This window comes from Nerophis ophidion, linkage group LG01, assembly GCF_033978795.1.
Source record: "Nerophis ophidion isolate RoL-2023_Sa linkage group LG01, RoL_Noph_v1.0, whole genome shotgun sequence".
NCBI lineage: Eukaryota > Metazoa > Chordata > Actinopteri > Syngnathiformes > Syngnathidae > Nerophis > Nerophis ophidion.
In genome coordinates, this window is record NC_084611.1 from 58,197,464 (window position 1) to 58,209,939 (window position 12,476).

General features: G+C 38.5%; 1 protein-coding gene across 1 annotated transcript in view; it reads left to right on the top strand.

The window, feature by feature from the left end:
* LOC133557529 (SWI/SNF-related matrix-associated actin-dependent regulator of chromatin subfamily E member 1-like) overlaps nucleotides 1–12,476 on the top strand; it is a 67,487-nt gene that overhangs the window by 12,545 nt on the left and 42,466 nt on the right. The gene's annotated exons all lie outside the window — the stretch shown is intronic.

Sequence of the window (12,476 nt, forward strand, 5' to 3'; positions counted from 1 at the left end):
CTGTGATGGCACCATTAATGCTGAAAGGTACAGACAGGTTTTGGAACAACGTATGCTGCCATCTAAGCGCCGTCTTTTTCATGGATTCCCCTGCTTACTTCAGCAAGACAATGCATAGCCAAATTCAGCACGTGTTACAACAGTGTGGCTTCGTTAAAAAAAGAGTGCGGGTACTTTCCTGGCCCGCCTGCAATCCAGACCTGTCTCCCATCTAAAATGTGTGGCACATTATGAAGCGTAAAATCCAACAGTGGAGACCCCAGACTGTTGAATGACTGAAGCTCTATATAAAACAAGAATGGAAAAGAATTCCACTTTCAAAGCTTCAACAATTAGTTTTCTCAGTTCCCAAACGTTTATTGAGTGTTGTTAAAAGAAAAGGGGATGTAACTCGGTGGTGAACATGCCCTTTCCCAACTACTTTGGCACGTGTTGCAGCCATGAAATTCTGAGTTAATTATATGCAAAAAAAAGAAAAGTTTATGAGTTTGAACATCACATATATGGTCTCTGTAGTGCATTTAATTGAATATAAGTTGAAATGGATTTGCAAATGATTATATTCCGTTTATATATACATCCAACACAATTTCCCAACTCATATGGAAACGGGGTTTATATATATATATATATATATATATATATATATATATATATATATATATTAGGGGTGGGCAAATTAGTGTGTTAATTATGAGTTAACTCATCAATCTATTAACGCCGACAATTATTTTATCGCACATTTGCGTATGTTGTTTACATGCTTTTATTTTGTTAACGCCTTTTCTTAACAAGATGGCGTCGCCCGGCGTCGAGGGGCTCTTGGTAAAGATGGAACATTTGGCAAAAATACCGGACAATTCTGCAAATTTCATGGCTGGCTTACAGCGTGGTCACTCTGGGATCACTTAGGACCGCCAGACAATTCTGAATGTGGATTGATCGGGCCGTTTTGGACTGAATGACGCGTGCTTGCTAGACCGGCTAGCTAGCATGGGAATACTTTGCCGGCTACATCCAGCGGCCTGTGAAGCAGCGGAGTATATGTGTTGTCTGCCTATTTATGAATAATGCAGATGAGGCGTGTTGGCTGAGTTCTTAACGTTTGCTTTCAGAGCGTGCATATCACAACATACAAGATGCCGTCATGGCGACACAACCTATACCGGGCTACCGCGCATGCTCGTCACTCCTGTTGCATGCTGGGTAGTGTAGTTCTTTTATTCCCTGACTCACAACATCACAATACAGTACCATGTATATGATGCGTTCAGTTTATCAAAGCACCAAGCAAACAATCGGAAAATTCCCATATCAATTCCTAGATATGGTCATAATTATTTTAAGTGCACTACGCAGAATAAACACAACATTATTAATATTGCTACTACGCATAATTTGATCAAAAATTCCCTAAAACAGACCACTATCTATTATATAGGTTTTTTTAAACATAAGATCCCTGATAAAAAAAATGTTCCTGCTTTTACCTCAGAAATTGCCTGTTCAGATGTTATGATTATGGCTCAGACATTTGTATGTAGATTATATTTATTTTCCATAACAAACAGGATAACTTAAATACCCTGGCAGTGGTAGTAATAAGCTTAAATGTTTGTATTTAAATTTTTGAGTTGATTTTCATAAAATATGCTACTTAACTGCTACTGTTTAACAAGGACTGATTTAAATTGTGTTTGCACAACAAATGTTTTGGCGCTTTTGTTCATGTGGGGAATATTCCAATAAAGGTGCACTACACACTACTTTTGAATTCATTATTGGGCTTTGCGTATACAATGCAGTTAATCGCGATTAATCAGAGAAATTGTGCGATTAATTTCGATTACAATTTTTAATCGTTGCCCAGCCCTAATATATATATATATATATATATATATATATATATATATACATATATATATATATATTTATATATATATATAAACCCCGTTTCCATATATATATATATATATATATATATATATATAAACCCCGTTTCCATATGAGTTGGGAAATTGTGTTAGATGTATATATAAACAGAATATAATGATTTGCAAATCCATTTCAACCTATATTCAATTGAATGCACTATATATATATATATATATATATATATATATATATATATATATATATATATATATATATGTATATATATATATATATATATATATATATATATATATATGTATATATATGTATATATAAACCCCGTTTCCATATGAGTTGGGAAATTGTGTTAGATGTATATATAAACATGTATATATTTATAAATATATAAATATATATATACATCGTTATGTTACTGAAGTGTAAATATTTTTTTCATGTTGTGTATGTGTACATCATCCGCCTTGTTTGAAGGCTTACAGAAGGACTGAATACTTGTCCAGAAGATGTTTATTTCCAGACAAGGCACACAGCACGTCGAGTGGTTTGGAAAAAAAAAAAATAACTTCCGTCTTTCACTATAAAATTGCTGAACAAAGGAGTTTTCTCGGTAGAGTTTGCCGCATGCTACAGCTACGGTGTGGAACGTTAAAAACACATTTTCAGTAGACCCATAATAAATTCATAAAAGAACCAAACTTCATGAATGTTTTTTGTGACCAATCACTCTATCACAAAAAAAAAAAATCCATCCATCCATCCATTCCTACCGCTTATTCCCTTTTGGGGTCGCGGGGGGCGCTGGCGCCTATCTCAGCTACAATCGGGCGGAAGGCGGTGTACACCCTGGACATCGCCGGGCCAACACAGATAGACAGACAACATTCACACACTAGGGCCAATTTAGTGTTGCCAATCAACCTATTCCCAGGTGCATGTCTTTGGAAGTGGGAGGAAGCCGGAGTACCCCGAGGGAACCCACGCATTCACGGGGAGAATATGCAAACTCCACACAGAAAGATCCCAAGCCTGGGATTGAACCCAGGACTGCAGGACTGCAGTATTGTGAGGTTGACGCACTAACCCCTCTGCCACTGTGAAATAAGAGTTAGCGAAATAATTGGAAACTCAAAACAGCCATGACATTACCGGTATGTTCTTTACAAGTGTATGTAAACTTTTGACCACAAATGTATTTTCTTTAAGTTGCGCTTTTCTTCTGTGTAGAATTGTAGCAGCGAAAAACACCTGACAGCTAACAGACGCCCTCGCAAATGTCGAAAAACAGTGTGACTCGCCGTATGACATTGGATTCATAATTAAAACAATAATGTCACACTTACTGTACATGAAATCTCCCGTCCAAAGGCAAAACCCAGTAACCAAATTTTGGTCAAAACTGAGCTGATAACAATTTTTGGAGTTCCTAGGTGGTATGCTTTATATTAGTGTATGCGATATTGTGATTTGTTCCGTAAGTAAGCTGTTACGCGCATGTCAGGACCTAGCAACTACCACATAACCGCGTAGATACAACAGAAAAACCTAGTATCTCAAGGGACCAATCGGAGCTTCTTTGTCAGTCGCCTTATTGTCTTTAATGAGACATTTGCACGAATGGGGGCCGATGGTTCAACCTGAATATGTGATATTATGGCACGAGGGGATATTTGGAAGATTGGCCCAGGACGTTGCAAGCACCTTCATTAAATGTATTGTTCTTGATTCTTCCCCTTGCATACTCTTTTGGGCAGATAACTGTGGAGGTCAAAATAAAAACTCGACGCTGTACACCGCTCTTGTCCAATGAGCAAACGCAGAATGGGGCCCACCCGATATTGTAATTAAATATCTGGAGAAAGGGCACACGTTCATGAGAGCAGATTCAATCCATGGCTCAATCGGCAAGAAAATTAAAGCTCAAGAAAACATCTATATGTTTGATGACTTTGTAGATCTTTGTAAGACAGCATCAAGATAGAATGGTTTTCCTTTGTTTTCTCAAAAACAGCTAGAAGTGAGTTACTAGGTTTTGCCTTTGGGCGGGAGAAATGTAGAATGTCTTTGTAGGCAAACATTTTATTGGCGACATGCTGAAAAACAGCAACAGGGTCCAATCTCCGCTGGAACTTCTCTGTGTGGCGTTGGGCTAAAAGTATTTGGAAACTCCTAAATTGTGTTGATGGTTGTTTGTCAGAAATGAGCAGTTGCCTAACAAACCTTGGGGATTAAACATTATGCTTCATAAAAAATGCAGGATCAGGTGTCCCGAACTGCATTGTGAGGAGAGTTTATTTATACTCTTTATACGTGTCCAAGCAAAAGCTCTGGAATGATACATCATAATAACCTGACCTCAGCAGCTTCTAAAAATACCTCTATTGGCTTGCACCAGAGTAAACTTTCAAGTCTGCTTAGTTCCAGTAGGTGAGCCCATTTTGAAAAGCTCTAGAGGCTCAAGAACTGGGTTTGTATCTGTATTACAAGAACAGCTTGATGGGTTTTTCTCTGATTGATTAAAACTGTCACAGGCCCACTTTCTGCCCCTGGGCAACACAGCTGTGACTTTGAGGCCCTCTATGTGAGTCTGTGTTAAGACAGCACAGTCGCTTAAAGAAGGCATGCAACCGTCGCCTTTATCCTGATGTAACATAATCTATGTGTCCCACTGCACCGGGCCCGGGCAAATATTTTCACTCACCAAATTTAGAGAACAAAGTGTGTCCGGGGGCCGGTATATCTATCTATATATGTATACAAATACAAGTACATACGACAAGTGAGGGGCTTCACGGTGGCAGAGGGGTTAGTGCGTCTGCCTCACAATACGAAGTTCCTGCAGTCCTGGGTTCAAATCCAGGCTCGGGATCTTTCTGTGTGGAGTTTGCATGTTCTCCCCGTGAATGCGTGGGTTCCCTCCGGGTACTCCGGCTTCCTCCCACTTCCAAAAACATGCACCTGGGGATAGGTTGATTGGCATCACTAAATTGGCCCTAGTGTGTGAATGTGAGTGTGAATGTTGTCTGTCTATCTGTGTTGGCCCTGCGATGAGGTGGCGACTTGTCCTGGGTGTACCCCGCTTTCCGCCCGATTGTAGCTGAGATAGACGCAGCGCCCCCCGCGACCCCAAAAAGGGAATAAGCGGTAGAAAATGGATGGATGGATGGACGACAAGTGAGTAGATGGCCCAGGTGGGCCTTGTTGTCTAAATCACCTGTCGCTCTGTATAAGCAGCAGCCGGGAGGAGAGAGAGGGGGAGCTGGGGGAGAGCGAGAGCAAGACTGACAGCCACAAAAAGACAATTGCTGGAAAGCAACCCAGAGACTTCATTTGCAAAATAAAACTGTATGGTAAACCTGAACCGGACATACATGCATATATGTATATATATATGTATATATATTTATATACATATATGTATATATATTTATATGTTTATTTATACTGTATATATATTTGCATATATATGTATATATATATACACACATACATATATATATATAATATATATATAAAAACACATATATATACATACATATATAAAGATATATATACACATATATATATATATATATATATATACAAATACATACATATACATAAATAAATATACATATATGCTTTTATATATATATGCTTATACATATATATATATGTTTTTATATATATAAAAGCATATATATATATATATATATATATATATATATATATATATATGCACAAGGAACACAAGGAAATAAGCAACGCATGGGAGAAAAAAACAAAAGATTAAAATAAAATAAAATAAAATAAAATAAAAAAATCTGTCTAAGCCTGGGCCAAGGGGGCCAAGGGGAAAAAAAACAACAACAACTCATAGCCATAGTACACATCCCTCTTACATGTGTGTAAGAGGGAAACATCAAACATCAAAGAAAACAAAGGACACGAAAGACATTAAAGCAGCGGAGCTGATACAACCACCCACTTCTACATACAGCTAGGAATACAAAGTAAAAGAAACATATACACTGTGGTGGCCTCTGTGGTTTTCCACACCATCGTCTGCTGGGGTGGAGAGATCATGGCCAGAGACAGGAACAGACCCAACAAAGCAACCATAATGCAGACAATAATGTCTGCTTGAATGTTAAAACATTGTGTAAGACCGCTTTACAAAACGGAATGGGATTTTTTATGTTTTTACTGAATGAGACACCCAGAATGTACATGAAAATAAAGAATGTGGGATTTACAATATTAACCATGAACGATAAAACACTGAATATTGACAACATATGAACGTCACACCCCCTCTTGATTTTACAATCAAGCGAAACGCAACAAAATGCAACAAACTACGAAATATAAACAAAAAGCCACCTACGATCTGATATATCTGATACATCACTAAGCTTTAGAACTTTGTTGTAGAAATCTCCTTCCGCGTTTGAACTGCTGTGACTTAGATTACCATAGTAACTAGTATATCATGCAAAAGAGCAGATTCCAACCATTGAAATACTTTGTATAGTTCAAGACATACAGCCATTTGAAAATATCACTACACATCATAATGGCAGCTACAGTTTCCATCTTAAAGATCCAAAAAAATTATTTGAGAATGTCCAGAGGTCAGATTGAAAAGCTTAACAGGCCGCATGCGGCCCCTGGGCCTTAATTTGCCCAGGTCTGTCCTGGACAGTGCCTCAGCTGATGGGGTTTTTATTATTCCTAAAAGGGCTACACGATTCTAGAAAAAAATGTGAACCACCATTTTCTTACTTAAAAGAAGACCATTGGCTAAATTTCTAAATAGAAACACTCAAAATATTAACTTCAACTCAAAAACCTGGAACGGTCGCTCACTTGACAGGACACTGGGGCCACGACAACGGAAGTGAAGCTGGAGAGACATTACCTACTGTAAGACAAATAATCAGAAATTAATCAATAAAGATACTACTGAAAATACAAAACCAGTGAAGTTGGCACGTTGTGTAAATCGTTAATGAAAACAGAATACAATGATTTGCAAATCCTTTTCAACTTATATTCAATTGCATACACTGCAAACACAAGGCATTTAATGTTCGAACTGAGAAACATTTTTATTTTTTGCAAATAATTATTAACTTAGAATTTAATGGCAGAAACACATTGCAAAAAGGTTGGCAAAGGGGCATTTTTACCACTGTGTTACATGGCCTTTCCTTTTAACAACACTCAGTAAACGTTCAGGTGGAATTATTTTCCCAGTCTTGCTTAATGTACAACTTAAGTTGTTTGGAGTATTTTAGGCTTCGTAATGCGCCACACATTTTCAATGTGAGACAGGTCTGGACTACAGGCAGGCCAGTCTAGTTCCCGCACTCTTTTTACGATAAAGTCACATTTTCAAAGTGGAACTCTTTCCCCATCTTCTTTTATGTAGAGCTTCAGTCGTTCAACAGTCCGGGATCTCCACTGTCATATTTTACGCTTCATAGCGCGCCACACATTTTCGATGGGAGACAGGTCTGGACTGTAGGCGGGCCAAGAAAGTACCCGCACTCTTTTTATACGAAGCCACGCTGTTGTAACACGTGCTGAATGTGGCTTGGCATTGTCTTGCTGAAATAAGCAGGGGCGTCCATGAAAAAGATGTGGCTCGGATGGCAACATATGTTGCTCCAAAACATGTATGTACCTTTCAGCATTAATGGTGTTTCACAGATGTCTAAGTTACCCATGCCTTGGGCACTAATACACCCCCATACTATCACAGATGCTGGCCTTTGAGTTTTGCGCCTGTTACAGTCCGGATGGTTCTTTTTGTTTTTGGTCCGGAGGACACAATATCCACAGTTTCCAAAAACAATTCGAAATGTGGATTCGTCAGACCACAGAACACTTTTCCACTTTGCATCAGTCCATCTTAGATGAGTTCGGGCCCAGCAAAGCGTTCCTGGCTGTTGTTGATAAATGGTTAGTTAGTTCACTTTGCATAGTCGGGTTTTAACTTGCACTTACAGATGTAGCGACAAACTGTAGTTTTCTGACAGTGGTTTTCTGAAGTGTTCCTGAGCCCATGTGATGATATCCCTTACACACTGATGTCGCTTTTTGTTGCAGTATCGCCTGAGGGATTGAAGGTTTTGGGCATTGAATGATTTTTACGCATACCGTACGTGCAGGGATTTCTCCAGATTCTCTGAACATTTTAATGATATTACGGTCTGTAGATGGTGAAATACCTACATACCTTGCAATGACTTATTGAGAAATGTTTTTTTTAAACTGTTCAACAATGTGCACACGCATTTGTGGTGACCCTCGCCCCATCCTTGTTTGTAAATGACTGAGCATTTCATGGAAGCTGCTTTTATACCCAATCATGGCAACCACCTGTTCCCTATTAGCCTGTTTACCTGTGGGATGTTCTAAATAAGTGTTTGATAAACATTCCTCAAATTTCTCAGTCTTTTTTGCCACTTGTGCCAGCTTTTTTGAAACATGTCGCAGTCATCAAATTCCAAATGAGCTAATATTTGCAAAAAATAACAAAGTTTACTAGTTCGAACATTAAGTATATTGTCTTTGCAGTCTATTCAGTTGAATATAGGTTAAAAATGATTTGCAAATAATTGCTTTCAGTTTTTATTTAGTTCACCAGTTTGGGGTTTTGCAGAGAAAAAATGTGAATCACCATTTTCTTGCTTAAAAGGAGACTGTTGGCTAAATTTCTGAATAAAAACGCTAAAAATAATAACTTCAAGACAAAAACCTCCAACGGTCGCTCATTCGACAGTGCACAGGGCCGACGACAACGGAAGTGAAGCTCGAGAGACATTACGTAAGACAGAAAATCGGAAATTAATCAATAAAAATACTGCAGAAATACGATCAGGATTTTTTTTATTTTTTACTTGTTTATTTGTTCCAAATGTATATCCGGTTGTTCTTTTAAAATATGTTTATAGTTGAGATTTGGTACTACAATAAATATTCCTCTTTTCAAATTGATGAATTATCATGCCATTAATCGTGATTTTAATATCTATCAAAATAATCATGTTTATAATACTCGATATGGAAGTGGTAAAAAACTACAACATGGCTGATGGGGAGAAGACGCAGTCGAAGTAGATGCATGTAAATGAAACTGTTCACAAAACAGCCCACAAAGAACCACCATTATATGTTATGTAGAGCAGTGTTTTTCAACCACTGTGCCGCGGCACACTAGTGTGCCGTGGGAGATTATCTAGTTTCACCTATCTGGGTTAAAAATATTTTTTTCAAACCAGTAATTATGGTCTGCAAATGATGTGCTGTTGTTGATTTTCTTTACTGTCTGGAGATCGGCAGACTTACCACGTTATACTCTTCCACATCAGTGGGTGGCAGCCGGTAGGTAATTGCTTTATAGATGTCAGCAACAGCTTGAAGCAGTGTGCAGGTAAAAAGGTGTCTAATGCTTAAACGAAAAATAAACAAAAGGTGAGTGCCCCTAAGAAAAGGCATTGAAGCTTAGAGAAGGCTATGCAGAACGAAAGTAAAACTGAACTGGCTTACAAAGTACACAAAAACAGAATGCTGGACGACAGCAAAGACTTACTGTTGAGCAAAGACAACGTACATCCGAACATGACATGACAATTGACAATGTCCCCACAAAGAAGGATAAAAACAACTGGAATATTCTTGATTGCTAAAACAAAGTAGACGCGGGAACTATCGCTCAGAGGAAGACATGAAACTGCTACAGGAAAATACCAAAAAAGACAAAAATCCACCAAAATAGGAGCGCAATACAAGAACTAAAACACTACACACAAGAAAACAGCAATAAACTTAAAATAAGTCAGGGCGTGACGTGACAGGTGGTGACAGTACACCTGCTTTGAGACAGGAGCTCTATTGATGCATGCTTGGTAATGCTTTAAAGTCATACCCAACAATTGCAACAACAACTTTTTACCGTCAACTGAGCTTTGTTTTTTAATGATTTCTGCTGGTGGTGTGCCTCTGCATTTTTTCAACACAAAAAATGTGCCTTGGCTCAAAAAAGGTTGAAAAACACAGATGTAGAGCTCAGTTTTAAATGTAGAAAAACAATAACTAAAATACCCCTTTAAATAAAAATAATCAGTTAAATATATTTAAACATGGGTGTATTTAAAACAGGCGTACATTTATACTTTTATTTTTCGTAAGGCACAGGTTGGCTGACCTCCTTCCTCTCGGGCTTGGTAAATAAGAAAATACCTAGTAGAAAATAAATGAAGTGTCCAGTCAATGTACGAGAAGGGCACAGTGCCACAGTGAACACAATCAATTAATATAACTAAAACAAGCGTAATTCCGCATGAATGGCCAGAGATGTAGGCTAAATTCATAGGGGTTTAGACTGTGTATATTTAGGGATCTCACTATTACAACTACGACTCGGGCAACTCTCCAAAAATGTGAACAAGAATGCAAAGTATTTTACTTCTAACAACACACCGACCTAGATTTTTTCCCCCGCCGATATTTGCTACATAACATACACTGCGGTGTAGGCCATTATGTACCGTAGTATAAACTAGGTGGGTGGGGGTGGCTTGGTGGTTGGTGAGTTTTTTTTGTCCTAGTTTTGATAGTATGGATACAAAGGGGAGCATCAGTATCAAATCGATACTGACCTGATGAGATCGACTGTATTTCTCTTGCATTGTTGTGTTTATATTGTGTCAAATTGTTAAAATCAAAATTATTTAGGGGTAGGGCTGGTCGATATATCGATATACTTGATATATCGCGGGTTTGTCTCTTTGCGATATAGAAAATGACCATATTGTGATATTCGGGTATACGTTCTCACGCAGTTGTTTTTAGCTGATGGCATTACATTACAGGCTCTTCTCGCACTTTGTTGTCTCTCCTTCTCACAGACGGCAAGCGCACCTTCTTACATATGTCACATACGTATACGCCCTCGCGGAGCAGAGAGGTAGCAACATGGGTAACGTTGGTTGTGGTGCGAGCGGTAATACGAGAGAAAGAAGGTGCGAATCTGGTAACAAATGAAGGAATAATTATTTCCCAAGAAAAACAGCAGGGGGTCCATCGTCTGCCGGTGGTTTGGCTTCAAGCGGGAATACGTCGAACAAACAACCGTAATTTTTCAAGTGTGGGGCAAAAGTGTTGCTACAAAAAGTAACATTGCTGCTAATATGTAGCATCATTTGAAAAGTCACCTGCTAGAGAATGAAGAAGGAAGAAAACAACAAAATATAAATTTTTTGATTATTTATTTACCAAATTTGTAAACAATGGCTTTATCATTTTAACATTGGGAACACTATAATAATTCTGCCTACGTTAAACCACATTAAACTGCCTCAAGTTGTTGCTTAGATTAAATAAAATGAGAAAACTTTTCTTCAACATATAAAAAGTGCAACATTAAACAGTTTCAAGTCAACTCATCATGCTTAATTTATTGTAGCATTTGGGAAGGCTGTAGTTGATTTTAATTATGTAAATGTTATATTTGTATCAACATGTGATAGCAGGGACCCTGTCATTCAAAAACTAGGCTGCTACATCACTAATGATTATTGTAACTATAGCTGAAAAAAATAGTACAATAGCAATAGAAGAGCCTATTCATCCCTGAACACCATGGAGTTCATGTAGGCTTAATGATGCAGTTACATTACTATATCAACCATCACAGACAGAAACTCTTCGTTTAACATAATGTCCTTTTTTGCTGCTTCAACAAAGCTCAATCAACACTGTCCGTAACACACACACACACACACACACACGTACACACACACACACACACGCATGCACGCGAGCACGCACACACTGAACAATGAGCTAACACACACACCGCAAAATGAGCTAACGTTACGCTAAAAGCTAATTAGCCTTCACCTCAAGCCAGGACTGCGAGTGAGCTGAGCTGCAGTTTGTTTCTAAAACGTCAACAGGCTCATAGTGATGTTACTAGTAGTTGATTTGGAAGTGTTTGGTATAATTTGGGGAGAGTACGCTGCCTTATGCTCACCTGCTAAACACCTATCTGCTCGACGCTGAAGCGCTGACTACATGCGCTCTTGGTTGTTACCGCTCTGAATACGCACTGCTGATTGGCTGTCACCGCTATGGTTTTAACCAATCAGATGGTTGTGTGGGTGGGACAATGCTGGGTGTTGTGTAGGAGACAGGCAGAAAGCAGAGCAGCTTATTTAGACTTTAGCTTAGGCGGCGACTTCATATGTTCGTGTGGAAACTCGTTCGGTACACCTCCGCACCAAACCGAAACCCCCGTACCGAAACGGTTCAATACAAATACACGTACCGTTACACCCCTAGTAACTATTATATCATGCAAAAGCGCATATTCCAACCATTGAAATAGTTGGTATAGTTCAAGACTTACGGTCATTTGAAAAAACATCACTGCACATCATAATGATAGCGACAGTTTTGATCTTAAAGATCTGACAAAATTATTTGGGAATGTCCTAACCTGACTCTCGCCAGGCCCTTGTAGTTCGCTGAGCTCAACACAAGGGTCTGGGCTGCAAGGCATTGCAAACTCCTTCCAGATAGATTACATTATA